Raw genomic sequence first — 6,000 nt, 5'->3', positions numbered from 1 at the left:
CCGGCCCCCAGCCTCCAGCAACCACAGACTTTTCTGTATATAAATTTGTGTATTCTGGACATTTTACATAATGGGAATCATTCAATATGTGGCTTTTGTGATCAGCTTTTTTCATATAACATGTTTTCATGAATTGTTTGTGTATTAATTTGAATCTGTACTTCATTACTTTTATTGTTAACTAATAGTCTATTTCATGAATATACCACATTTTATCCATCTATTTAACAGCCAATGGTCATTTGAATTGGCTCCACTTTTTGTTATAATGCTGACATGAACACCTATGTATACATGTTTTTTTTTCCCTGTGGATACATTTTCAATTTTCTTGGATATATAGATAGGAGTAGAATTACTGGGTTATATCACCTGTTGTCTAATGTCTTGAGGAAATGCTCAATACCTGTCCAAGGCAGCTGGACTAGTGCATATTCCCAGCAGCAATGTGTGAGGGTTTCCTCACATCCTCACTAACATGTTGTCCTGTCTTCTTAATTTTAGTCATCCTAGGGGGTAGAATTTCATTGTGGTTCTGCTATGACATACATTTCTCTAATGACTAATGATGTTGAACATTTTTCACATATTTATTGGCGATTTATTGTTTTCTCCAGAGAAATGTCTATTCAAATGCTTTGCCCATTTTTAAAAATTTGGGTTGTTCTTTTTGTTAATGAGGTGAAATATGTATTTACATAGTCTAGATATTGATCCCTTACTGGATATGTGATTTTCATATTTTTTAACCAAATAATTTTTTTGTAGATTTATTTTTTAAAGTCATAGCAAGAATCAGAGACTGATTTTGATGTCACTGTGACATCTAGAGGATATTAATCTGCTACTTTTATTTTCCATCTCTTGATATTTTCTCCCAATTTAGGATTGTCCTTTTACTTTCTTGATGGCATAAAAGACTGTATTCAACATAACTATCTTCTGATGCTTCCCAATCCTTTTTTTCAATCAATAGTCCAAGGATTTGTTAACAAAATATAAAAAGAATTACAATATCTATGCTCTGAGTAGATCATTATGAAGCAGAAATCTCATTTCATAGTATGATTATTGGGTGATACCAAATGAAAGAAAACTTGGTGGGTCTTTGGAAAATACTTGTATATAAAGTTGGATGGTAAATCTGTACCCTGTGAGAGAAGAAATATGCCTCAAATAATAAACTTTGTTGTTTATTATACTGAGATTGCTCCCCTTTCAACCAGGAGAAAAGTAAATGGAAGCATAACTGTTTTATATTTCTAACAATTATAAAGTGCCTCTTTTCAAACTCTTTTCTTTGGTAAGAAGATATATTCCTTTTACACACACACACACACACACACACACCACTGAGAGAGGGAATGATTTTTTAATTAGAAAACACTACCTCCTGGGGCTGGGGATGTGGCTCAAGCGGTAGCGCGCTCGCCTGGCATGCATGCGGCCCAGGTTCGATCCTCAGCACCACATACAAACAAAGATGTTGTGTCTGCCAAAAACTAAAAAATAAATATTAAAAAATTCTCTTAAAAAAGGAAAAAGAAAAAGAAAACACTACCTCCTGAAAGATTTGTTATCCACTTATTGCAGTCAGGAGAAGAGAGTAAATCTAGTGAATCTAGTGAAACAAGATTGGTGATTTCCCCTTGCAAGTTCTAAATATAGTATTTATGTAAAACCTACATCAAGTTGAGAAAATATCTTACAGCTCATAGCCCTAAGCTGAAAAGAACTTTCCCCTGTATTTTCAGTTTTCTACCAAGTGCTTAAAGCTAAAGGAACTCTATTCCTCCTGTTAAGAACAAAAAGTTCTATTAATATAATTGAAAAATGATTTAAACATTTAAAATTTAATTTGTCCATAGAGGCAAATGATGTTAATATTTATTTTTCAATACTTATTTTATTGACAGTGAGAGACATATAATAGTCATGAATTCTTTCATTTACAAATATTGGAAAACTTTCACTTAATTTATGAAGTGTTAAATGTTTTTCTTCCTAGTACCTTACAGCCATAACAGCATCATGTGAAGTATTTCATATTTTTTATCCAAATAATTTCTTTGTAGATTTATTTTTTAAAGTCATAGCAAGAATCAGAGACTGATTTTGATGTCACTGTGACATCTAGAATATATTAATCTGCTACTTTTATTTTCCATCTCTTGAAGATGCTCCCTGAATAAGTAAAACTAGCCTTGACCTTTCTCTAGTGGTATTACTAGAATTATATATTTTACTTTTTATTTTTGCTTTATGCGTTTTTCCTTGTTTTATAACCATTGTTTACTATTGGATTATAAAGAATTCAGTCGTCAAGCCAAGACCATGATATAACTTGGGGTCAAAAAAAAGGCAGGTACAATGGTTCCCTTAGTCAAGTTACCACTTGGTTGTTATAGGTTCTGTCACATAGAACCTCAGAGGGATGAGAGCTTCCATCTCCTCTTGTTAGCCAAACATTTCAGAGCAAGGAGACAACTAACCAGGTTTGCCTAGAGCTCTTAAAACTTTTGGGGAGGACTAACTGGGACTTATTATGATACTCCAGGGACAAATTTCCCATCCCTGGTGATCCGGATTGTGCCACACTGCGGGAATGTCTGTGAGGACAGCAGGCATAAAGACACTCCAAAATTCTGCTATGGCTAACAGCCATGCAAGGAAAGAGAAAAAGGTAAATTGTAATACCTTTTTATTGATTTCAAATGAACCAAGCAAATATTTACCTGTTGCTTCATGCCAGGAACTGGGCTAGATGTGCAGCCCAAGATTAATGATATGGTCCTAAACCAAGAGGAAATCACATTGTAAAGGGGAAACTAATGGAAAACAAATACTGAAACAGAAGTTTTATACCTATCTGTGTTTCAAAACGGGAAATAAAGAAATTCTCAAAGGCAACTAGATAGAAGTTATAGTTTAAAAGGTGGAATGGACCAAATTGTGAAGAGCCCCTAATAGTCCATGGAGAATAGCACTGGAATTTTAAAAGAATGACTCAGATTGGAGTATAAATGGTAGAATTAGAGCAGAAACAACAAGGGTAGGGAGTTCCATCGAAGAACAGTGGCCAGTTGGACATAGGAGGCAAAGAAGCAGAAGGAATTCAACTCTGAAATGTTTGAGGCCTTCTCTGATAACCCAAGTAAAATGGAATGTCTATTATTACTCCTTTGTTTTATTTTTTTCCATAGAACTTGCCACCAACACAAAAGCACACACAAGTTATTTATTGTTGATTTCAGTAGGATATGAGACCCATGATCGAAGGGACTTTACTGTGTTTGCTATTGTATCTCCAGGGATTACCACAAAAATAGTTTTGAAAGAAAGAATAAAATAGCTAACTTGAAAGAATAAGTGGATTGTAATACTGATAAAGACAGAAAATAAAAAGGAAAGGCACATTTGCAAGAATAGGTGATAGAATCTCTTTGGGGCATGGTGATTCTGAGATACCACTGTGTATAGGGCCTGGAACTTGGTAGAGAGGATGGGTCTGAAGACTGACACTTGGGAGTCATGGGTGCTTTGGTATTGGCAAAAGAATGAATTTCTAATCAAGGAGACATGATACACAGAGGGATTTAAGATGTCCCACATTTTGGTATTTAAGACTTAGCAGGGTAGCCATGATGTCATGTTGGCTCTTATTATCAAGTGTCAACTAATAGAGCTCATATATTGTTCTTCAAAGCAATAAGGGCAAAATGGCCTCATAATCAGCATGACCCACACCAGTTCCCTTCTCAAGGCATTTTCCAATGTACCTTTAGTGTGATATTACCTGAAAGAGATAAGATTTCTCCCAATGGACTGCTATTATGAATGTATTATAAATTCTCACACTTTTCACAGTGATGTAATAGGTTGCACTATGGTATAATTCTCTATATTGGTTTTTAAGCAAATTGGAGTCTGAATGATACAGAATATAAAATAAATTCATCTCTAAATATACTGAGAGTTGAACATTGAATATCAAACATAATATTTGTAGTAGGCTAAAATTATTTTTATAACTAAGACGCATCTGTCAAGGGAATTATGTTGCTCAGGTATTAAATATGTTCACAAAATTTCATTTAAAAGGTGATTATTTTGTGTATGACTATTAAGTTATACTATCCCAATGACTTTCAGAGATTATGTTGCCTATTTAGGAGGGCCACACCTTCTACTTAGGAAAGATGTCAGTTACTTATTACATGTCATCTGACTGCCCCCACTGCCTTCCTTCTGGAGGTACCACCACCTCCCGACTGTCCCCTTCACCATTTTTGTTGAGCATTTCAGCCTGGCTGACATCAGAGCTGAAGACCTGGGCCTGACCGTGTGCACATGCGCACACTGCATCCTTCTCCACTCTGGGCTTGGATGAAAGGCACCACCAGGCAGAATGGAGTCCCTGCTGAGTGCTTCCCTCAGGGCTTACTGACACCGCCCAGATATGTGGGTGAGTTAGCATTGGATAGTGTGAATCTTGACTAATTGGAAATAAGAGATGGAGTGAGGCAGGCATCTCACTCAGGTCTCTAGGGAAAAGTAATTGATGATAATTCAGCAAATTCTTGCACCCATGAAATATGCTGAAGAAGGTAGGAAGAATCTCTGGGTTTTTGTTTATTTTGTTTTGATTGAAACCAGGGGCACTTAGCCACTCACTTACATCAATTGTTACATACCTTATTGTTACATACCTCATCACCCCGTCCCTTTTTTTATATTTTATTTAGAGACAGGGCCTCACTGAGTTGCTTAGTTGCTAAGTTACTGAGGCTGGATTTGAACTTGGGATCCTCCTCCCTTAGCCTTCAAGCCGCTGGGATTCCAGGCGTGTGCCACCGTGCCCACCATGAATCTCAGTTTTTAATTGTACACTTGACCGTCCTCATACATGACTGCATTTGGTCCTCCCCAAAGTCTGATGAGATGCATACAGGACAGGAAATAAAACTTTCTCAGAAACCCCAGCTGCTAAGTGGCAGCATTGGAACTCAGATTGATCTCCTGACTTGATTATTGTTGGCTATTGTTTGCCGAGAGAGCCTTGTTCCTCTACATAATATTCACATTAGCAAATCAAACCCCTAGAAAAGAACTTCTTTATAGGCTCTTTCTATGTACAAAAGGACTACGATTTGTGTACTTCACCCTAGACTTTAAAAAGCTTTAAGGCTGGAAGGGGAGAGAGCTGCTGGGCTGTCAGGAACTGGTCCATAAGAGGTTCTTATGGCGCCACCTAATGTTGGTCATTGGACTTAGCCAAATGCTTTGGCTGTAAATCTAGGGGGAGAAAAAGAAACGTATTTAAGAAAATTGCAATGACTTTGGAAGTTGAAGGTTATCTTAAAGTTAACAAATTCTGTAAAGCCTAGATCACCTGTATAATGGAAAGATCACTACACCTGGTGCCAGAAGTGTCTGACAAGTTCGGGTGGGAACTCAGTGGATAGTGCATTAAAGATGCTTCATAAAGTGCTAGGCAAGGGTTAGATAGCTATAATTTCACAAGCACTGTTCCAGAAACCTCCTTTCCAATCCTCATAACATACTTATTGGATTTACCATCCAGATTCCACATCTGAAGAAGTAGACTCAGAGTGGTTAAATAACCTGCCCGAGGTCACATAGTTAGTTTCTCTAGGCTATACTACATGGCATTATAATACTGATGTAATAAATTAATATGAAATAATTCAGCAAAAAATAATTAAGGAGTACTGTGCACCATTCTTTGGTTTAGGAATAAGGTATGTAACAATTGATGAATATTATAGACTGAACATTTGTACCCCCACCTCCCAAATTCATATGTCAAAGCCCTACCCCCAATGTGACTGAATTTAGAGATAAGGTCTCTAGGTAAAAGTAATTGATGTTAAATGGGATCATAAGGATAAGGGCCTGATCCAATAGGATTATTATCTTTATACGAAGAGAAAGAGATGAAGCTCTTTCTCTGCTCTCCTACACTAAGAAAAGACCCTG

Source organism: Marmota monax, unplaced genomic scaffold (assembly GCF_021218885.2).
Source record: "Marmota monax isolate L192 unplaced genomic scaffold, Marmota_monax_Labrador192_F-V1.1 WCK01_AAM20220418_F8-fsc00120, whole genome shotgun sequence".
Lineage (NCBI taxonomy): Eukaryota > Metazoa > Chordata > Mammalia > Rodentia > Sciuridae > Marmota > Marmota monax.
Note: the sequence above shows the minus strand (reverse complement) of the source record.